The 24,381-nt window shown below is 40.4% G+C and overlaps 1 long non-coding RNA gene across 3 annotated transcripts; it reads right to left on the bottom strand.

The window, feature by feature from the left end:
- Positions 1–4,506: 4,506 nt before the first annotated feature.
- On the bottom strand, positions 4,507–24,111 carry LOC116959177. Of its 3 annotated transcripts, none has more exons than XR_004405716.2 (6): positions 23,715–24,111; positions 22,131–22,268; positions 21,642–21,816; positions 19,806–19,899; positions 11,005–11,079; positions 4,507–5,347 (listed from the first exon to the last, which is right to left on the bottom strand). It is a non-coding gene; the product is annotated as an uncharacterized LOC116959177 (long non-coding RNA). The 3 variants fall into 3 exon arrangements; XR_004405715.2 differs by lacking the exon at positions 19,806–19,899 and adding an exon at positions 14,100–14,366; XR_004405718.2 differs by lacking the exon at positions 19,806–19,899.
- Between the last annotated feature and the right edge of the window lie 270 nt (positions 24,112–24,381).

The raw sequence follows: 24,381 nt of genomic DNA, 5'->3' as shown, positions 1-24,381 counted from the left end.
CCTTTGTGGGCCTCATAAAATAGCCTCTAACATCTGCTATCCGTAATGCAAAAGGCTGAGGGAAAGCATCATGAGGGGAAGTTCCAAGCCTCTGTCACAGAAACAGGACTGGAGTACTAGCCAGTGGTGACTGCAATATGATAGATACTCATTTGCATATGCAAACAGCTACCCTGAGTCCTGAATAAATGCTGGATGACATGACAGGACCGTTTCAGTAGAATGCCAGAGATCAGCTCTACATTGTAAATGCCTACGTTTCAGGCTTACAGTAAGAGAGACTAGTTAGAATTTTACTCTGCTAAACACGTCTTTCTTCCCTGTGATTCCAACAATGAACCACCAAACTTAAACTACACAAGGCAGTCTCCTTACAAGAGATCTGAGGCAAGAGTGACCAAAACTCCATGTTTTCTGAGAAAGCAGTGAAGATTACAGATTGGACTCTTTCACAGTGCATCCATCCACCATCCACAAGCAACATTTAGCTAAGTCATTTTTTTTCCAAGCTTACTAGCTGCTCCATTCTTGCAAAAGCATTTCCAACTCAGTAACAGTCTATATAGAAGAAAATCTGCTACGTGATTAAAACAAGAGCCATTCAGTAAAAGATATTTTTCTAGCTTCAATATGGCAGGAGTCCTGTTGCTCATATCTGTAGTTTTACCCAAGGTGAAGTGATTGGTTAAGGAGACTGCATGCCTGTTTTTTTCACCACAGTACAGTCCATCTCCAGTCCATGCTGTGTTAAGATATGAGGGTGCAGATTCCTCTGGAGGTTTTGAGTTTGTACTGGGAGCTGACTGTTCATCACCACTGCTTTTTGAATATCTATTGTCAACACTGACAAATGTGCAAGTCTGCCTTCAAACAAGAACTGGAAATATTACTGGGATTATCTTGCATGTCAATGTCACTATCCAGTCACTTAACAATCACTCAAAGAAATGATATAAAATATCACTTTTTTACATAGATGAATAATAGAGTGTTTGTCAGTCACTTCTAGGCTGACTGAGCCCCTTTAACTCTCTGAAACTAGAGTCTTTTTTTTTATAAACCTCCCGAGAAAATGTTGACAAAACAGGCAATTTTCTGTAATTTCTCTGTGAGCTTCTGTCAGCACGAGAGGCAGTCAGAGCCCGCTCATTTCAGATAACACCACAGGGTAACCTTTGACATCCACCCCCTCGCTGCCTTCGGAGGCTCCTCTAAGTGCAACAGTTGTGTCTTTCAGGTTGCAGGATGCAGGCCCACAATTTGGGCTCTTGTTCGCTGAAGGCAGCCTTTGTTTCCCAGCTGACTAAGAAGCTCTTATAAAAGGGATAAGAAATGTAGTTAATAGCTTGAGAGTGGCCTAATCATCGGCTGCTATTACCCCTTCAATATTAGGGAGGATGACAGACCTATCAATAACAGAGCCCCAGGTGAGGTACAGGAGCTGATAACGTGAACTTTGGCTTGATCTTTGCTCTGCAGAGCACAGCACTTATTTGAAAGAGAAGCCAGCGTCTATTTTTTTCTTCATATTGTGCCAAAAATCATTCAGCTGAGCAGCTTTAGTTGTGTTTTTCTATCTAAAACCACAGTGATTTCACCAATTTCATTTATAAGCAGAGATGAAAACTTAAGAACTCTCCTATTAGAGTATGTAAGCTTGAGATATGCACCTGTGTGTTCATACCCACTTATGTGGTAGTAAAATGAGGTGAAATGAGAAAGCAGTTCTCCATGTGCTACTCGTTTTTATATACACGAGTGCAGTCACATATGTACACAGGATTGCACTCATGCATCACACACATGCTGGTTTCCAAGCAGTTAGTGTTTCCTTGAGTAAACAACACACAAAAGCTAAACACATAGCAAACACATCATAATCTTATAGTCATGACAAACTAAAACACAAGCAAAGGCTACATGCTAGTGCAACTGGATATACTCTTGCTTGAAAATAAGACTTGGGCACACTGTACAAGAGAGTCTGAGAAGTTACTAGCCTGGCTCCGGTCTCCATATATCCAGTGGCCAGCACCACCTGCTTCAGAGGAAGTGCAGAAGCTCTGCACTAAGAGATAGAAGGGACATGTTATCTTTCTTGATTCATATTAAATTACATGCTACCCACTATTTAACGGTTTGTCTCCCACAAGTATCTTTATCAACAATATCCATACAGATCTTGTTAATATCTGGATATGAAGAGCTTCCAGTGTCACTGAGCTCCATAGCAGTGTGTGTGTTCAGTCACTGTGAAAGTTCCTGTTCTGGTGATACAAGACAAGAATGCCACATCCCCATCCAGATTTTTGCCTCAGCACCATGTTCTCATCTCATTCTTGGAAAGCACAGATCACAGTGCTGGACTATCAGTAAGTAACCCTCAAAAACAGCTCTTACTAGTGCTCAGGGTACACTGCACCAAGGCTGGAAATGGGACCTCTAGCCTGGTGTCAGGAGTGGGGAAGGTACGTTTCAGAGTACATTTTCTGTGCTGTCTGGAGGAAGCACCTTTATTATGCTGTTTTTCCACTGACTGCTTTTCTCCCAGAGGCTGACAGTCAGGGACCTGACTTTTGTTCCACCAACACACAAAAGAGGTTATGAAGGGGTGTAAGCTCAGGGAGCTCCACTTCCCCGGTGGGGGGGAAAGGAAGAATGTCTCTGCCTCTCATACCCCAGGCTAGGAAAAGAGGGAGGGCATCTGATTTTAGTCCTGCCTGAGGCACCTCCCGAAGAGAGAGGAGACTGGGAGAAGCAGAAGGGGGGAGCCAAAGGCCAGGGCTGATAGAGGATGACAGAGCTGGCACACGAGTGGTGGACATAGTGATTCACTGGCCACTCTCTGGGATGCTTTGTCTGCCCCCAGTCTAGAGGGGAAATTAGGATAGGCCTTCATCGCCACAGGCTTAGTTCCAGCTCTTTGGAAAGCGGTGGGAGTCCTTCCACTAGTTGCAGTGTGCCTGAGGTCTAGGGCTGTAAGCAACTGTTGCTCAAGTAGCTGGTACTGGGACCAGTTCACCTTTCGTCATGACACTGAGAAACCCAGGATGCAAACCACAGTCCTTAGCAGGCAGCTGCACACTCCCATTATGTAGCACCAAATGAAGCTTAGTATTTAGAAGAGTTCACAGCTAAACAGGTTTTCTTTGTTGTCAAACTAAGTTTAGATTGGTTTGTTTGGGAAAAAAAAAAAAAAATTCTGTTTAATCCTTTTCTTTTGAAATAAGGGAACCTTTAATATAGCCAGAGTGGATGCTGTTTTTAAACAGATCCAGTCTTTTGAGAATGGCTTTGTTTTCATCAGGTATTTAACTGGAGTTTTGTTACTAATGCTGGACTTATAGTAGCTAAAGCCAATATAATACTTTCCCGAAATATTACTCAGAACTGCTTAGGCTAATATTTCCAAAGCCAGAATTCTTTAAAAAGCTAAGGGCTCAATCTCAAGTGGCTCGGAGCCACATACCACACAGTCTGACGCTAAAACTTTTTTTACTCTAGGCAAGTTCTGTGTTCTTAAACTATTGTGGCCATTCTTGCATCAACTTCTGCTATGGCAGCCTTTGCCTAAGCATTGGTCATGGCAGTCTGAAAAGCATAAGAATTTATAATCCTAACACTCATGAGAGGATGCAGTGAACAGATTGGGATCTAAACCCAAGGAAATGTGAGGCCAGGAAGAAATAATCCCTTTGAATGCCACTAGCATGCAAATGTGAAGGAACCACCCCAGCTGCACTCAGGGGCCCTCGGCGATTTCCTGGCTCAGAGGATCAAGCAGTTCTCTGCAGAGAGACTGCTTCATCCAGCTACCGATGCCTTGGTCTAGGAGCACGGAGAACAGCGGTTTGGAGCTGAAAGATGCAGCAGTTCCAGACATTTAAGTCCCGCTAGCAGCCGGGCCCTGCATGCAGAGGGCCCTGTCAGTCCCAGTGCCCGCAGGGCAGGGGGGTCCCACCTCGGCAGGGCTGGCCCCTGCCCCGGCTCTGCCGCACCACTGCCTGTCAGAGCGCTGGCACCGGCTGCCTTTCGGCTTGAAACCGGGACGAAACCCTGACACACCAGAAAGGGTCAACACACACACCTGCACAACACCTGCGGCCCCGCCGCAGCAGGGGTGTCCCAGTCCCTTGATGCTGCGCTTGAGAATGACACAGCACAGCAATATGCAGACGAGGTCTGGAGAAAGGCAATGGTTTTCTGGAACCAAGGAGGAGCAAGGTGCTGAGTGATTTGGCTGCACTTTTCACGTGCAGTTTAATCAACATGCATCCTGGCAGCTGCCACATCTTGTCCAGCCTAGGATGTGCATTTGGAACATCCCTCTTTGTCTGCTAATCTCAGTCTGTTTCCTGTGAGTGAGGCAGGTTTGATGTTTCCATTGTGCTGCAGCAATGCCATTAGTTATATTAACTACCCGCCACCCAGAAATGACAACCCAGCATACCTCCAAATTAGCCTTTTTATTGAAATCAATAAAGGAGAAAACACATGACACTAAACTATTTGGTGGCAGCTTTTTTATAAACTCATTACTGGAAAGACAGCAATTGGACAGACCTTTAACCACTGTCATTGATTCCAGCACAGCGAGAGTGATCTATTGAGTTAATCAGTGAAGTTACTGCGGTTAGCAGTGTCTGTATGCTACCCTGCTTAGGACTCAGCCAGATGTCTAGAAGAACTCCCCATACGCAGGATAGTTTTAGGCCAGGTATAAGTCTCACAAAAGCAAAAATTACACCACCACCACTCACTCCCCAAACAGACTGATTTTAAAGGCAGTATTTCACATTCCAGAAAACTAAAACAAAACAAAACAAAAAAATAGAAAAAATAAATTGCAATTCCAGTGCCTGAATGCCTGGCAACACTCACTTTGGATTCTGTAGTTGTTTAGCCTTGCAGGTGACCTGCCTGTGAATTTCCTCCATACCAAGTCTGGTGGTGTTGCAGGAGTCAGAGCCGCTCACCCGTACACTCGGGTGTCCAGCTGATGCCCTTGCATAGCCCATAAGGTCCAGGAAGGCAGCACATAGACATAAAGAGTAGGTACTGCATAAGCAGCTCCCAGCATACTCCACAGTCTATGCAATTCTGCAGAGATGTGCTTTTAAGAATCAAGCAGAAGTTTCAAAGGATACATTCATATAGGTGATTTTTGCAGGACTGACCCTTTCTGACCCTCACTGCCAGTGACGTGACAAAAGTTTCAGCCCCTTGAACATCAGTAACTCTCAGGTCTATGTATCTAAGGAAAGGTTAACATTGTTTTTTTTTCCTCCAGTGCCTAGACTTTTGAGTTCCGTCTGTGTTCCTCTGAATTCCTTTTTCATCGTGGTTGCTGAAAGAAAAGAGACAGCATCAGTATCAATACAATGCTCTATGTCTCATTCCTGGCCTCATGACAGAATTTAGACAGTAAAACACTTAAGATTTGTTCCACAAGAAAGAATGAATTGAATTTTTGCTGGTATCCAGTATCTAAGAGCTTTAAAGAACCAGCATCTGATAACAAATTATTATTGCAGGAGCCTGGTATCAGTTTATTCCTAAATACATATTTACTTGCAGGCATTTGGCATCAAGCTACTTCTTGAAAATACCAGAATATGGCATGTGATGCCAAATTGATTTTTAACATTCTTTTTGTCCATGGTGCCCCCAGATAAGCATCTTCTCATAAGTGCCTGTGCAGTCTTAAAAAAAAAAACAAAACAAAACAAAACAAATTCAGACAGAAAGGAACCCCATTGTGTAAAGAAGAAATGTCTGAGAATAAGACACATTTTTTGAGACACATGGTACAGAATTTCCTTTTTCCCCCCTCAGAAAACCTCTATAACAACACAATTTAGAAGTTAATTTCAAAGTGCTTTCAGACACATTTACAATTTATGTTCAGCTGCCTTTCACCTGCTACTGGAACAGGGTGGGACAGGAGAGCCTATCTACCCTCAGCTTCTTGGTGTGCCCTTTGCCATCCCCCGGGCTCGCACGGCAGTGGGGTCTGCTGCCTGCCCAAGACATGACGTCTGTCCGTCACCAGTGACAGGCAGGGTAAGGGTATATTTGCCGAAGACCCCATCTCGGCAACAAAGATGCATGCTCCCCCTGATCGCTGTATTAAAGCTGAGCTAAAATGTTTTTCTGCTTTATAGATTATTTTTTTTTAAATGGATTTTCCCATACAGACACTAACTTCTTTTTACAGAATTTTGTGAGGATACTTCAATTCATCCTAGCGAGAATTTATTCTATTTACTCAAATGAAAACCAACTATTTCCCTTAGGAACTTTCTGCAGGTTCTTTCCTGGGATAAAATTCACTATTTTTACCTGAAAACATAGTTAACTGTTGCTATAGTTGTTAGGTTTGTTTGTGTTTTACAAAATAATTATTTTACACAACAGTAATAAATAGCATTTTTTTCCAATAAAAACAAAAAGCAAATTGAAGCAAATGTGAGAACATATGCTTGCAAAATTTTCTAGAGATCAAAACCACTTCAACTTTCTTACACAGGAATAAATGCATATAGCCTCAGAATGCTCTTCTCAGGATGCCAGAGAAACAGAAACTGAGGCAAGATGATTAATTAGACCAACATTTTCCAGAAAGATTTCATCTATTTCATGAACTAACAAGAATAGCCCAGCATCATAATAATACCATTTTTTTTCTCCCTGTAAACAAAAAAATGAGTGTCAGTAGCCTCCTGGCAAGACTAAAGATTTCTCAGAGAATTCTGATCACTGCCACAGAGTTAACATTCCTTCCCTATTTGAATACACACTAAACTACACCAGTTGCTTTGTCAAGCCAACACACAAAACCAAAGTTACAGGTATTCATGCAGCCACATGAATTGCCTCCAAAAAGAGACTAAAGTTGATATTGGTAGAACAGGAAAACACGCAAATCTAGAGACAACAGAGTAGTGATTTTCAACTTCAATTATTTGAGCTAGTAGAAATGCATGTGCAAGAGCCCAACTGCTGAACATAACGAGCATCCTCAGCTCGTCAAGCTGCACTGCCATGCTCAGGGAAACCTGATAAGCCCAGCAGTGCCATAGCCAGCTGCACACCTGTGGAAGGTCAGCAGTAATTTCATTTCCACAAAGGCAACACTCAACAGACTGGCCAGTTATTCTAGGACCTGTTTCTGGATAGGTTTCAAAGCTCATTCAGAATAGCCACTGATTGTGAGAGGGCGTTGTAGACTCATTCTCTGTGAGCATCTGAGCTGCCTCAGCTTTCCCATGGTAGAAGTCTATGGCAGCAGGACTCCATCATGAAAGCTGAACAAATTTTTAGCTTTTCAGTACTGTTCCTGGGACCAAGCTTCCAGCATTCATTTCAAGAATTCAGTCCAGGGAAGGGAATGCCAGACTTCAAGTGCTCCACTAAAAACTGTTGATATATTTTTTCACATAACCTTTTAATTTGAAATCTCTACATGGATGACAACAGTCTTGCCACAAACTGAAAGACAGCTGCCCTCCATTAGGTGCATCTTAGCACTCTCATTCCTCTGCTCCATGCTAAAAAACCCACCTGCCAGTTGCCAGGAGAGTGCCTTGGACCCCTGTGGGTGAGAACCACGCTGGTGCCCTGGTCCTGTGCACTCCCCATGGCTCTAACTGGGCCCCTGGGGAAGACACAAGCTCTGCTGGATCCCATTCCAAAATGCCAAACAAGTACTGACTTGGTAGTACCTTAAAATTCTGTTTCCCTAGTTAAACTAATCTGACTTTTTTTTTTTCATGTTTCAGATCACAAACGTTTGGATTTGCAAGCCTTCTGCTTATCAAACTGAGTAGCATCTTTCTGCCACATAAAATCTGCATAATATTTTTACTCTACAAAATCCAAACTTTAATGGCCTTTTCAAACTTAATTTGGAAAAAAAAGATAAGTCAGGATTTTCAGCACTCTAGATAGCAACAAGTTTATGACTCATAGTCAAGTCTTATTATGACTGAAGGATTTTTCAGTTTATGGTACAAGAAAATCTTGCTCCCAGGCCATTCCGTACTTCATTGACACTGAGGTAGAGGTACTGTAGTTTTCTGGTAGCAACAGATAGTCTCTTGCTCATATGTCCCATGCTAAGAAAATCTTTTTCCTTCTCAGCCATCTGTGCATTATACTGCCCCTTCTTCAAATTTTCTTTTTTCATGTCCTCTGGCATTCAAAACTTTCAGTGGGATTATTGTTTCTTGCTGACTGTCTGTCCTGAAATGTTATTAATTTAAGAGTTTGATTCTGTACATCCTCAGTTCCTAGTGATCAAAGTTGCAAGAACTGACGTCTGATCTGCATCAGACTTTTAAACTGTGAAGTGTTTTGGGATCCTCCAGAATCAGAACAGATAGACCATATCTGATAATATGAGCTCCTGAATGTCCTTTCCTCATACAAAACTACAAAACTTACAGTGGAAAATAACTTTTTCTTCCTACTTGTCCCTGAACTGTTAAACTGACTTTGCTGCTGAACACATACAAGGTCAAATAATTTTTTCCAGAGCTTTATTTCACTCCTGAAAGGATGTGAAAAGCAATTGGTCATATATTGGTCCAGTATTCCCTTGGATGTCTGGGAAATTTGGGAAAGACTCAAAGGGTTCCCAAGGTTAGAAACACAGCAAAAAGCAGTACACTGTATATCTTGTTGAAAAGTTCCTAAGCTATACATTTTACTTTAAAATTATACCCCAGTTTTCAAGCTCCAGGATAGTGGCTTCTCTGGAGACAGTTTGTGAGTGTCATGCTTTGATCCCTCATTCAGTTCAGAGGAAAGGAAATAAAAGCCAAGTAAAGGATTTTGTTAAATGGACAAGCCCTCCTCATTCCCATCATATTGCAGAGACAGCTACATCCCATTTCAAAGTGAAAGAAAGGAGATACTGCTGTAAAGTGCACAGACTCAAGCCCTGATTTAATATTGGAACAGGCTAATGTACTTATCATGGGAAATATATAAATACAAAGCTTAAAATAGTTCATACAGTGCACTGTAATGTGAAATGTGTTCAGATATAAATAGAAAAAAAAATTGTTTTGAAAATAGAAATGAGGAGAAACATACAGATACTGTGTATTCCAACACTTCTAAATTTTGGTCATTGCATGATTTTTTGCCATCGATCCCATATCCAGCAAAATTAGATTTACTGTCCTTGCTTCTTATGAAATTACACAGAGGCTGCTGCTTTATTCCTCTCCAGGACAGTAAAAAGCAATAAAATTCTTGCAGATTTCGACAGCAGGCAATTCAATAAAAGGCTATGTATATTTTATAAGTACAATAAAGACAAGTCTATAGCTGAATCATAATAGGGTTTTTGTTTGGTTGGTTTGTTTTCTGTAACCATCCTTGTTGGAGTCTGTTTTCAACACAGGTTGGTCTTCTCAACACACAGCCTCCCCTTTTTGGGGAGACGCAGAATGAAATTTATATCTTCATAATGTATTATTTACGTTTTGCTCAAGGGATTTTGCAATGTGTGTCTGTTTAAAATTTAAAGGTGTTGTGGAACTCAATACTTTCCTGTTCTTGATTAGTGCTATAAAATTTTACATATAATTTTTTGTTACATTGTAAAGTGTATCTGTCTTATCATTGTGGCATTCCAATTTTTATGAGCAAACAATAAATATTTGATACATACATAATTATTTCCTAGACTTGCATCAATGCTTGGATTTTTTAAAAATTCTCCAATAATATAAGATAGCATAAAGATTAATGAATTTAGTGACAGTGTCTGTCTGCTGAAATATAACATTTTATACAAATGTAAACCACAAATTTAACAACATGCAAATGAACTGTCCTGCATAATTACGGATGTGTAAATCTTTCCTTGTCACTTGAAGAAAGAAATTTTTAAACTATGAAGAAGCTGGACTCATTAAAGAAAAAACATGCTCTCTATTTCCAGTCTCTAGGACAAGTTCTCCAGCACTGAAAATCAGTAAGAGGTTTATCTGAGCAGGGAGTGTGGCATCAAAACCTGTTTCCTGGAGAAGGGAACTTCTACGCATCTACATAGAATCCACAGGTACCAGAGGTTGCCCTTCTGATTAGTTTGCTCGTTAAAGTCTGACTTGTACATCAAGGTACTAACTATTGTCGCCTTATTAGATTAAATAAGGATACAAACTTTCAGAGTATCTGAACACTATGGGACAGACCTAAATACATGTTTTCACCATCATTGTGCAGCTAAAGCCATTGTTCTGCTTACTGCAAGAATAATAAATCAAGGTGTTTTGTTTACCAACCAAAGGTGATGCAGAATATCTCTGCCTCAAAATCAAAATAAGTATGCTTTGGAAAGACACCTATATTAGCCCATCAAATGTCAAGGAAGAATTCCCTTTCAGTTGACTTATTACAACATTATATTCTTCATTATAACAGAAAAAGTATGAAGCTCGCCACCTTAAAAATAAATTATTTAAATTAATCACAGCAGGGAGTATAGAGGAGGAAAATCCCCATGCTATTATAAAAAAAGCATTCAAGGGAGAAAAATGATGGTATCTAAGCTTAGAATGCTCAAGGTGTGAGTGTGGAAAAAATTAAAAAAAAAAAAAGAAAATAATGAGGGCTACAGACTCATCTCAGATTTCTGTTTCCAAATTGTTGGTGACTTGAAACCTACTCCTAGATATATTAGCCTTAGTACTCAGAGCTTGGCATGTAAGTGCTAAACCCTTCCTAAAATAATTGCAGCCTTCTGCTTTCTGCCAAAATCTAATGATAAAATTCTGCTTTGCCATTATCATTTTGCTATTTCAAGATATATAATCTGGTGACTACGTATTTCTATATATTTGTGACTTTGGTGGGTAAATGTTAGGGGTTTTTATACCAGAAGCATTAGGCCTAATTGCTCCATTCCTAATAACTTTTATCAATTCAAAGCAGATATGCCACTGAAAAAGCACTGAGTCTCACAGAGTCTATACATATACTGGCACTTACATAACATGCAGGACAGCAGTGATTCGAGCCCTGATCTGGGAGCGTGGGTCTTGCCAGAATGTTTCACTAGCTTGCCTGAAAAAGCAAGTAAAACAGAGCAATCATGCACCTTAATAATTGGAAGCCTTTTTACAATTTATTTAAATATTAAAAGCATAATAACTGATAAATGGCATTTCAGGACACAACAGATGCACTGGCGAAAAAAAAAGAGGACCCAGTAAAAGAATGAAGAGTGCTTTGAAATTACTTTCACACCTAGTGCTGTCACTGGAATCCATCACACACCCTCTCTAGAGGGCAGGGGCCTTCGGAGTTCAGTTTCCTCCCAAGGATGGTTCTTCCACTCTCCTCAGAGAAAGGACAGACAGACTGCCGGCGCAGGGACTGCCATGCTGTAGAGCAGGGCTGGTTACAGTCATATACCGTACGCCCTCAAGTACCATTGCAGAACCTTTTATACAAGTTACAAAAGTCCTGCAGACATAACAGCTTCTGTCTTTCCAACTGTGCTAGTACAAACTCACCTTTCCCAAAGATTTCCTCCAAAGAGTAAAATTCAACTTTTACTAGAAGGCTGGTGTGGAACTGGACTCAGAGCTCTCAGCCCTCCACTGGAACCGAGCGGCGGAATGGAGCCTCCCGTGGCACGTGGGGAGCAGGGCATCCAGCTTTCCAAAGCCCTCTGCCCAGCCCCTGAAACACTGGTGCCCACGTCAAAGCTTTTGTATGGCATACAAAAGGTATAGTAAAACATTTCCTTAGCTATAGTGTTTTCAGCAGAGGATTTTCAGGTCATAGAAATGCCCCATGTAATGCCCAAACTCCCAACTCTTGGAACTGCAACTGCCATAAACTTTGCACAGTCTGATAGTGAGCATCTAGCAGAAGCATCATGTGAGCTAGGGAGGGTTGCCTGGATTTGCAGCAGTTCTAAAGTTAATCATTTTCACTGGACCAGCTCTTACAATGTTTGGTTCAAATTCATTCAGGGTTTTTATAAACTCTTAGAAGTGCACGTTTCCAATACACAGACATGGATATGGAAACAAGTTGATGCTGGCAGTGAATTTCTCCTCCTCGTCAAATTTATCTTGGTTGTCTGTAGAGCACTGCACTATATTAAACAACTTGTATTCAATGCACCTTAAAAAGCCAGACACAAGAAGAGGAGTTCTGAATAGGAAGAACCAATAAAGCCATGTCCTAGCAAGAAAAGGAGGGAAAAATGGGGGAGGAAAAAGCAAATAAAAATTCTTCTTCTATTAGTGACCACCAGACCATCAGGAGGTACTGTATATAAGCCATGAAATTATTTTCTTCAAGGCACTGGTGAAAATGTGGCAACATATATCCAGTCTGCTAGCTCAATACACCTGTCCCAGTGCATGAAACCTTCCGTGCCTCTAATGAAGTGCAATAGTACATGCCCTTCCTCTTTTCATTTTGTAATTGTGCATGAATTGCCTGACTCAGCTTGAAAAGAAGTGGATCCTATGAGATGAAGTACTGTCTGTAATGACTGGCGCCTTGTACCAAAGGACACAGCTTCACAGAAGCACAGGATTTTTTTCTACCTGGAGTTCAGTCATGTGTCTAAATTCCATTAGCGAAAGATGGAGGTAACAGTGATTTTTAGCACTAGCATTCTCTCTCAGCAGTGTAAAATAGTATCAGTGCAACTGCATGCCAGGACACGAAGCCCTAACTTATAACTCACAGAGTCCAACTTAGTCCAGCAGTCTATGCCAAGCAACTAAGAGTTTTAAATCAGACCTCCTCTCTGGGAAGATTAATTGGGGGTGGGGGTGTCTTTTTTTTTTTTTTTTTTTTAATTAGTTTTAAGAAACACTTATAAAGGATTTGATTCTGCAATGAGAGAATTTAATGAGCATTTCCTTTAAAGAGCTGAGCAGTTGGTAGTGCTATTACACAAAGGGAGTATTTCAAATATTTGGCTTTGGAGATCACAAGCATCACACTTCAAAATAATTTATTTTTCAACAGATATGGTGGGTTTTTTTTCCAGTAGTAAAAGGAAATGATTTACATTATTTTTGGATGGTTTAAAAGTAGGCAAAAGCAAAAATTTCCGACTGCTCAATTCAATGTCAAGAGTGGCCAGATGGTGCCATGTGGGAATAAAATCAGGGTCCCCTCAACAGCACAAGCTTCTGGGATGGTGCAGCCAAAGCTCTGGGAATGACACCATCTGTGGTTTCCTGCTGACCTCAGTGGGCCCTAGAGACCTGTGTGACCATCAGGACTCAGCACGTGAGCAGCAACCAGGCAACATCCCCAAAGGCTGCTCACAGCAGGAACAGCCAACAGGCAAACATTCTTTTAAATTAAGTTCATTCTTCTTAAAAAAACATGAAGAGAGATAAGCTTATGAACCACCTGCAGCCTCCGTGCAATTGGTATCCAAGGAATAATCAGTCTGTAAATTGGGCCAGTTATTTTATCTCTGCAAAAGATCCTTGGTAAGAGAATAGAGGTCAGCTGAGTTGCCAAGCAGATTTTTAGTCAGTGTTCTGCTTCCTGCCTTCTCAGTGCATTCATTTAGTAAGCACCAGAGAAAACAAAACCAGCTACCAAAACATCCACAACAAAACCGACCTGGATGGGAGTCTGACATATTTATCAAATATACAACTTCTGAAAGATATAAACAGAATCAGCACTGTATCCACCAAAAACAGGAGAAAGGAGGGAGGCCAAATATGTGCTGTCAAATACGCAAGCTCCAGTGCCCCTAGCTATGAGCAAACCTCTTCAGTTGGACCTCTTAACACAAACATCTCACTAATTGAAGCTGCATTTTTGTGTAATACTTTACAATTCTATTATTCCCATTTTAATACTGGTTATAATAACCACTGGTTATAACAACCACTAGCCGTAAGGCCCTTGTTTGTGCTGCAATTAAAATGCAAAGTAAACTTGGACATGCTAGTAATACACAATAAAATTCTACCATTTGGTTTGGTATCCACGAGGCATTTTTTTTTTGTCAAGGCCACGGATCCCAAACTGAAGCTTCACTATTTACAGGTGTCTGGAAACCCCAGAAAGTGCCAAAAATGGTAATATACCTGTTTATATTCATGAGTTTGATCCAAACTTTTATAACTTCAGGAAAATAAAACATACAAAAAATAGTTAACGCTGTTTCCATTTGCTTCCTTCATAAAACGTAAATTTTGATTTAATAAAATAGCCTTGACTCTGCAGCTCTGCTCCTGGAGTCACTGTGATTGCATGGTAACTGCAGAACTGGTCACATGAAGGAAATCCAAAATGCTTTTCGGGCCACACTCATGGTTTGCCATTTCATCTGTCAGCTATGGTTTATTTGTCATCTGAAAAGAAACACGGTGGAAGTATGGCATAAGTGGAAGGTGGCATAAAATTGCCCTTTAACAAATTAAGTGTTTTCTGCTTTAAGTAAGGAAAGGAGTTTTTGCCTCTATCATCTTGACTCAAAGTAAATTGTATCAAAAGAATTCTTGATGGGTGACATGAGCAGTAGAACAGTACCGGGCACTGGTTGTTTCAGAAGCACATATAAAAAACTTTCCAGTAAACTACTTTTTTTTTTTTTTTTTTTTTTTTTCTGCCCTCTCTTTGACTTAGAGCTGAAAATGTTGGCATCTGCATCCAACATCTGGAATTTGGTCCAGAACAGCTGATTCACTACCTGTTCTTCAAAACCATAAGACATGACGTCTTGAGATAATCATCCCCATTAGTTTGATCAGAAAGAATTTTTGGTCAAGCAAACAGTAAAGCAGATAACAAAGACAACTTTCAGAAGAGAGTACAAGAAAAAACAGGAAACTTCAATTAAAAGCCATTTAAAATGTTATCAATAGCTTGATAGCCGGTCAAAGGTGGATGAACACTTTTCTAATCACATAAGGGCCTGATTTCTTGATGGGAATTTTCTCTCTGACATACAAACCTGTTAATCAGGTCTGTCAAAAGCACACGTATCAACACTCTGCCCCTGGCCCCAAACTTCCCATCTGCTGTTAGTATGAAGATTCAGTCCACAAGACTGCCCACCGGCAGCAAGGAGAGCAGTTCAGACCCAGCAACTGTCAGCTGTGTGCAGCAAAAAAAAAAAAAAAAAAAAAAAAAAAAGGCAAAAAACCCCACCCAAAACCAGAGGACAGGCATGATACATGCTTATGATCTATTTTGAGGATCAACTGAATGGACACACTGTATAAACTTGAAGGCTTTTAATGCTTCTTCATATTTACTTTCTGATTTTTAGAAATTGTAAATCCTGCATAAATTGGAAGGGGACTGTAAGATTCCCGATGGACCAACCCTGTGTTAGACAAATCCAATGACAATAAAACTTGAAGTATAGTGGTAGGGTCACAGTGTCTTAGCCTTGTGTCTTCAGTGGTTTAAGTGCCAAAGTAGGAAGAAGTCCATCTAGCTGGTAACTCTTCAGAGTTTAACTCTGATCCAAGAACTCCTTTTTGAGCAATTTCTATGATATTAACATTAGATAAGGCTAACTATGGATGTCTGACATAGTGAGTTTCTTGTATTTGCTTCCCATCTATTTCTAAACTGTGGCTTGAACATAGTCCTCTGCCACCAAAAGACATTATTAGATTATCAGGGTTTAGAGCCTGCCCAGAGATTGCTCAGGAAAAGAATTGTCATAGCTCTCAAAAACACTGTGTGTAGGCATATGTTCTCAGCCAGCTGAACCCACAATAAATTTCAGTTCACATAAGCTGGTTCTCAATAAAGGAGAATCAGCTTTTAGAAGAAAAAAAAGAGACAGATAAATAAGAATGCAAGAGGTGTATAGTTTACAGAGGTTTCCCACCTACAACACACTGCTAGAAAAGGCTGAAGTAAATGACATTACTTCTATACATGCTGAAAAAGTAGGATATATTGCCTCTTTATCAATGAGCATTAGGAAGAGAGTGAAGAAGACGGAGGATGAACTGAAAATACTTCTAAAAGTAATTTTTTATATTAGAGAATTCTTGGTTTGCTATCCTTTTTGAATGCCTTTCTACTGTTCTCTTCCCCATTATCAATTGTGCTTGAAATCCCTTCCCAGTCCTATTTTACAAAATTTCCTTGTTGAAACCCCTTCTCAAACCCCTCCTGCTGAAGACAGCATTTGAGTATATGCCTCCACATTTCAGTAGTAAGAGGGCTGTTTCTCATTTTAACAGGTTAGAAACTGAAGCTCAGGGAGGTGACACAGCTTGGTCTGGGCAAACTGGTACAGCAGAGACTTGCTCAGTTCTGCTGGAGCTGTGGGGCCACTCCGTGCAGGTGGCCACTTTCAGTTACAACTCAGCCCATACAGACTGGGCATGTAATTTGTCAAATCTAAACACCAAAAATAATTCCTAGCTAGCAATTTTTACAGTCACAGGCGGGGAGGGAAGAGGAGGAAAAAAGTCTGCAGCAAGCTTAGACTCATTTTTTAGTAAATGAAGTAACATTGTGCAGGAAAGTGATTCAGTAGCACCCTTGAAAGATAACCAAGTTCACTTGAATTGTTTTCAGTATTGTTTGCAATTATCCTATAGGGCAATAGAAAATCAAAAACATTAACAAAAGTGACATTAGAGATCATCGTTTTTTTAAATGTCAGCTTTTAGCTGTCACTTTCACATGTTCTTTTGTGTGAACATGAAATTTTAGTGGGACAGTGTCAAACCAAAATGGAAATCTGTAGCACATTCAATCCTTTGCTCTCTCCCTCTGACAGCAGTGAAGAGTATAGAAAATCAACATCATAATCAAAAGGAAGACCATTTGCCTTGCCTGCCATTTTGTCTATTTACTTTTTTTTCACATAGTGCAGTTCCCACTGGAGACAGTTTCATGGTGCACCATCGAACATTCTATCACTTTAACATCATAATAATAAACCATCATTAAAAAACATAATAGTATTAATATTTTATCACTTTTGACTGAGATATAATTCCATGTCTCTCTGGATTTGTCCATGTGTTGCTTTATTTATAATTCCTACCAGCTCCATTTTGGACCTGATTGGATACTGATCCAACTTTTAAGACCCTTCAATAACCTCTCAATAATTTAGGATGTTTGCCCTTGAATCTTATCTCCATTAAATTTTACATAAAATTTTATCACAACATGTTCAGTATCATGAAGTCTTTTTAAATCCCTTGCTTTTTGAGTCTTTTCTTAAATTAAAAAACAAAGAAAACAAACAAACAACAACAAACAAAACCCCCACCAACAAACAAAAAACAAACTACCCCGATTAATTCAGTATTAAGAAAAAACTGCCACATCACCGTTCAACTCTTCTATACAATTTATAATCTGACAGATGGCAGATGCCTCAGCACAGACCCCTGCTGGACACCACTACTGATTTTCTTCCATTAAGAAAAACAACCAGCTATTTCTACCTTAGTTTCATATTTAAACAGGTCTTTATCCATGGGAAGATCTGATCTCTTCTCTTGTCCCTTGCCTGCTTAATTTCTTTAGAAGTTTTTCGTGAGGGAGCTTGACAGATGCTTTTTGGAAATCTAAGACTGTACTGGACTCATGCTCAATGACTTATTCAGAGAACATGAACAGTTTTGTGAGGCAAAAGATACACTGATTTTTCACTGAGATATTTTTCTGTGTATATAATAACCATTTTTATTATTGTTTCCACCAGTTTTCTAAATATGGATCTCAGATATATGGGTCTCTTGCTGTCCAGATTTATCATAAACTGCCTAAAAATTAGTATCACATTTGCCATTTCTGTTCTTCTGATTCTGAAGTTGTTTTATGAAACAGGTTGTAACTGCAGTCAGTAAAGAATGAATTTCATGCTCAAATTCATTTAGAATTCTTGATAAAAAGTTATCTGGTTTGGGCAATTTTCTGTTTTTCATTTTCTTTATCTGTTCTATAGGACTATAGGCATTTTAGATAGAGGGAGATTTTTTTTTTTCTGTACATCCCTCATAAAGCATGAGTTTAATGTGGAAACCTCCTTGATCTTCCCAAAAAATGTAGATGGAAAAAAATAATCTAATTCTCTGCATGCTCTTGATTTTGACACTGACACTGTAAAATCGATCAGCCTTCCTGCTCCTAGTGTGTTGAAAAAGGGTTTACTGCACCTTCTTTCCTCAATGTCTTATTTTTACCTGTCTTATTGTACTTTGGGATCTAATTGACCTGAGTTTATGATCTTTTCTATTTTCACCATTTGGACATGACTTCAACTTTTTGAAATTATGTCATTACTAACAGCCTCCTTCAGTCTGCAGTTAAGCCCTGCTAGCTTTCTTCTGGTCCAACAGGGCATCTGTAATAACACTGATGCCACTTAGATACCTTTTACCATTTTGAGAGTCAATTTTAGTTCTTTTTAACAAGTATTTGGGGGGGAGGGGGGTGTTATATATTTAAAAAAAAAAAAATCTATTACCAAATTTTTTTGTTTTAAGGCTCCTGCAAAAATGTGAAACACAAATACATTTTGGTCTGTGTTGCAGACTGACTCACTGACAGTAATATTCTGACCCAGATTATCATATACTGCTCATTACCAAGTCAAGAGACACATCTCCTCTAGTGGAATCATAGCTGGCTGCTTCACAGAGCAGTAGACAAAGTTAGCAAAATTTAGCAGTGGCATCATAGCCTAAGCTGTCATTTACCCAATCTACATGGTGGTAGGAGGAATCACTAATTGTTTGCTGCTCCTCTCAGCCAAATTTCCATCAGCATGTCACCATCACTGCTACCATCCTTATCACCCAGTGAGTAGTACAATGAGGATGCCAGATTTTTCCTGTTTAGATCTCAAATTTCAATATAGGGATTTTAAATAGTGTGCTGAGACATCTTAGTTTATTTGATTTGATCCTAAGCTATTTTTGATATATTCAACAGTTTTCCAAAACACTGTACAACAGCATTGTACAATGTTACTCTTACTTTTTTTTCAACCAGTTTTCTAACACAAATGATCCAGGGTCTCTCCTTGTTTCATTTGTCCCTGTTTTTATCTGCCCATCTTTAGTACTGAGGCCTTCTCTTTCCCCTACCTTGCCACTGTAAGTGTTAGAGGTTCTTATTCTGCAGCAGCTGCAATATTATATAATTGTTTCCTTTTCAAATTTCATCTGAGAATAGGTCTATCCTTATTCAAAACTTCATTGTCCTACTGCTTATCATTCTCATATATTGCTTAATTTGCTAATGTAGTCTGATAATGGCTATAAAAGACAACTAGATAATTGTGTTGTACTAAATATCGGCTTTCCCTTTTCTCATGTTTGTATTAAAGTCCTTACTAGGGTTTCTATTGATGTCGGAAGGATATGGACTTAAAATTTGTGCATTTGCACTATTAGACTTGAAAATACATGCACAGACCAAATTTTGTTCAGATATAGTACTTGATAAAATGTGTATGGTTTCAGTCTCAAAGAATTCATTCAGCCCCAGTGGAATAGCATGCTCTCTCTCCACCCTTCTGTGTTTTAACATGTTTTCTTGCACAAGCTAAGCCAAAGAAAATTTCTGTTCTTTTAGCTTGGGTGAAATTTTAAGGAGACACAGGATGAGACTTCCACAGCCTGTGAATGATCCAAATGAGTGTGATGCTAATGAACACTAGTCCTTGGCCATGATCCGCTGGTGCTTCTTTGCTCTAACAGTAAAGCAAGTTTCTGGTGTAGAGCTCTGACAATGAAAAAGGGAGGCAAATTCAGGGCCCCTCACAGCGCGAGTGCAGGACTCGTTATAAATACACCTACTACATATTTTGTCCATACGTAATACTTCTGAAGATTGCTGCATTTCAGTGATGAGTCAGATCTAGTTGAAGTCTTTGTGATTATCGCCTGTTTTCTTAAAAAAAAAAAAAATAAACATACTAAACACTAATTTTAAAAGTGTCACTCCGAGGAACCCCGCTGTGCCCTCGGAACGCGCCCCCCGCGTTAACCCCCAGCCCGTCCCGAGGACGGGCGGCCCGGCCTGGGGCGCCACCTGCTGGGGCAGAGGGGGCTGGCCACCGCCCCCGGCCCCGCCCACCGCCCCGGCCCCGCCCACCGCCCCGGCCCCGCCCGCCGGCTCCGCCCCCGGGAACGCCGCGTGCGGCGCCGCTCGCACGGGGACCGGACGCGTCCAGCCTTTATTTGTCAGTTCTGACAGAAAGAGTCTAGAAATACTGCCTTCTGCAGAGGTTCCGGAGTAATAGAGGCCATATCCAACACTCGCAGCATTTCCCCCTTCAACCTATTCAAACATTACGTGTGCAGCTAAAACTAAAATAATTCTTTTCAGCTAAACTCAGAGAATCTAAACAGGACAAGACTGGGAAGTGTAAAGAGTCACTGCTTACGCCAGATATCTCCAAGACTGAAAATTATTTTGGTGGGTTTTCACCTGTAAAGAAGACTTTGTCATGTTTTCTTTCTAATAAAGCTGAACTGAATGAGAAACTTCTGAAAGAAAAATAAAGTGGCAGTACCCTTGCTCAGCTCACCAGTTTCTTACAGAGAGAAAACACAGGTCTTTTGCTGCATCCTTAACAATTTGAAGAAAATATCATACCATTTAGCATGAACAGAGGCTACACTTGGATTCCCTGTTTTTTTTTTGGTTTTTTTTTTTTTTTTCATAAAGTTTCAGTAGTTTACTCCCCCAGAATGCCTTGTATTTGGTTGCCTCTCTTACTATCTTAAGATAATGACCAGAACTGCGTTAACTTTTTATTTTGAGGCTTGATTCCTGATAGAAATAGAACAACTAGCTATAGAGTTATGAATTCCCTTAATATGCTGGCACAGTAACAGTATTATGAAGGTCACAGGCTTCTTTGGAGAGTTCAAATAAGTCTTTGATCTATTTTAATCCTATAGATCATTCTTGTGGAATTTCATCTTAATTTTGAAAGTTCATGTATGTGCTCATTGTCAGTTGAGTGGTTGGACTGCAGGACAACTCTTGCCTTGTAGCTGATCAGGCGTCTGCCCTTAGCACTGGAAGAACACAAGTGAGCAGCCAGAGCCCTGCTAGGACAGTAGAATCAAGTACTGCTCTCTGGTGGTCCCCTCCTAGTAGTGCCTACAGCAGTGTTGAAAACATTGCAATAGAGAGCATCAGCAGAACAGAGGAAAAGGAGGGCTCCTCAGGGAAATTTGGTGGTGACAGTATTATTCTTATTGACTGCTTATATTAGAAAATACATCAACTCCCAAATCAAACCACAGAAAGAAAGTAATCTTTAAAGCAATTAGGCATTATCACAATCCTTGAGTAGCAAACACATCACTTCAGTATACTACATGTGATGTTGGCAACTCTCCTACTACTTCTTTATTTTCCAGTGCTCGATTTTGTATTAAATTTGCTTTCTGAAGTAAGTGTAGCTAGAAGTGAATTGCAGGAACTGAGCCCCTCCCAATCATTGTCATTAAGGCCAATTTTCAAGGAGGATTAAATTCAGTAGATACACTCCAGGTAATATGAGAAATTATACACATTACACTATATGGGTATTCTTTAAATTCTAGTTTAATACATCCTGGCTTCTAATCACTAAACCAGCCTCTCAATTCTGACAATATAAATAGAACAATGCTTACCTAAGTGTATGTAATATACTTTAATACCCAGACAAAAAAGGCAGTACTACTGGAGGATAGAGTTGTCCTTTGTATTTCTTCAGTCATCCTGGCTTGAAGACTCCAAAAGGAAGGTATCTGTTCTTCCTTTTGGTCAGTTTGGTGAATGATCTGGGAATATATGTTTGTTCTTAAACTTCAGTTAAAAAAGGAAAAAAAGAAAAAAAGTTAATTGACAAGCAAATTAAATGTTTTGAGTTAAATTAGAGCTGCTCCTTCATCATACATGAGAGTATTTTTCCTTCATCCTGCTACTTGGGCTAAAGCTACATGAGTCTGCTTTCCCTTATTTGTTAAAGCTCCAAGATGAACATTCACTGAAACTGATTGTAGAAGTCACTTTCTTGAACAGTCTATTACTCTGACTCATTATTTCTCACAACATAGCACTTAGTTACATACCCAGTATTGGTTCAAACCCCCATTTTCCCAAGATGCAAAAACAATCACATTTTTAAACTGTCACCAGTAAGAGTGTTGACAGCTTGTTCTGAGAATCCAAGAATGCTGTCCCTGAGCAAACAATGCCATACATCTTCCTTACGCCTCTTACACACATCCATGGTGCTTCTGGCACAACACAGGCATCTGTAAAGATAACACACACAAAACCTGCCATCACTCTTCTCATTTTGGCTTGACTCCTATATGCCTCCTATCTTGCCTTCTAACTCATAAATACTTTTCTCCCTTTCTCTTAACCTACCTACTGAGCAGAAACCTCAACCTTGCAAAATAATGCCGGGGTGCCTGGTAGTTTTGCCCAGAAGAGGATTCAGAACAAGCAGAGCAGCTGCCTCTACACCTCTCTGAAACCATTTTCACAGCTTCTACCTGCCTTGCTAGAGACTTGAAGTTTGACTCAGCTCTAAGACTTTGTTCTCATGGCCAGTATAGGAACAACTAAAAATACTTCAGGAGCAGTTCCTGAACCATGCTTCCTCAATTCAACTATTTCATCATGAAGAGAATTCTACAAATAATATTGGCCTAAGCCTTGAATTGAAATAGTTTAGAAAGGAAGGAAAAACTTGAAAAAGGAAGAACTTTACCAGGATGTATCTGTCCATCCTTATGTATCTCACACATAGCAGTAGATTGAGGGCAGGCCAAAAAAAGTATTCTTTCCTCTGCCAATACGTAAATGGTACCTCCAAAGTACATACAGTAACATTACTCTCTTTTACACAGAACAATTTATTAACAGTTAATTAGAGATGAACTTGCTATACATTCATCTTATGCTGCATTTCTACACATGGAGTTCTTGCTGAACAATTCTTGATTCTAGATCATCAGGAAATCAGAAAGGCGAATGCCACATTAATCCAAAGAAACAGGCTTGAAGAATGTGTAAATCATGTTTTTACAATGTAGGAAGAAGGCATTATGGGATTCAGTCCCTCCTTACATATATGTACTTATTCTCAGTCAGAAAATTACAGGAAGTACTTCAAGAATTGTAAGAAGAAGTCTTAACTTTAAAATAAAGATGTGTATTTTCATAAATAGAAAAATAATGCCTCAAGGCATACTAAGACAACTAGTAATGTGGTAAAGTAAACTTTAATATAAAATTTTCTTGTGGATAATTTCCTACAAAGTTGCATATTATAATTTCTTACCCTTTCCTGCAAAGCACATTAACTTGCTGAGGAAAATAAAGAGGGGGAAGCTGGACTGGGAAGGACTGTTGTTCTGCTCCAAAATGTATCTCCTTTGTTCATTTTCAATATATTAGACTGCATTTCTTCTGTGAAACGTATAATGTAACCTGCTTTTGATGGCTTGTTGGATTGTGCCTCTTATGTAATACAAACAACTCGTTTTGGAGATCTGGTGCTCATTAAAGAGATAATGCTTTCCATACTGTTCATAGGAAATTATAGTGCATGTATTAGTCTCAGCCTTGTAACAATGTTTTTCAACAACTGAGAATTTTTGATGAAATTACACTGCTCTCTTTAGTTGCTACTACCACATGTTAGTTTAGACATAGTTTTGTGAAACTGATTTACTCTCTGGCAGCAATACCTTTTGGCTGGGCAGACTAGATGCCCGTTGTCAGCCCATCTGCTTCCAGGACTCTTCACTGTGTGGCAGCTAGATGGGTGTTCAGAAATCACCTACTGTATTCAGAAGCCAGCTGAAGACGTGATACCATAGTAAACAGACAATTCATTTCTCCTCCAGGGGACTCCGAAAATATCTAGTTCCTCCCGAATTTCTCAGCAGGACTTACATTCCCAACGACTGGCGCTCCTTCCCTTTTTACAGCCGTTTGTAGCAATACCTGGGTTTGCCGCTCGATCGTTACCTTTCCGGCTACTTCAAATGTCCCTGCGAAACTCCAGCAGCGGCATTTCGGGTATTTACCTTGACGGCCCTGCTGAGACTTCCCCCGGCCGGGTGAGCGCTCAGAGACTTTTCAGACACATTTTAAAACGAAGCAGCACGGGAAGGGCCCCGAAGACCTGGGGACGCCCAGGGAGGGGCCGAGGCAGCTCTCCGAGCAGAGAGGCCGGCGGGCCGGGCGCGGGGCCAGGGGCCCCGGGGGACCGGCGGGCGGGGCGAGCGGCCCCGGGGGACCGGCGGGCGGGCGCGTCAGGGGAGCGCAGACGCTGCGCGGGGAGCGCGGCCACCGCTGCGCCTGCGCAGCCTCCCGGAGCCTCGGCGGCAGGGGGCACCGCCGCGCCAGCAG

This window comes from Tyto alba, unplaced genomic scaffold (genome assembly GCF_018691265.1).
Source record: "Tyto alba isolate M040663 unplaced genomic scaffold, T.alba_DEE_v4.0 Super-Scaffold_11, whole genome shotgun sequence".
Classification (NCBI taxonomy): domain Eukaryota; kingdom Metazoa; phylum Chordata; class Aves; order Strigiformes; family Tytonidae; genus Tyto; species Tyto alba.
The sequence above is the reverse complement of the archived record's forward strand: the minus strand, read 5'-3'. Positions and strand labels throughout refer to the sequence as shown.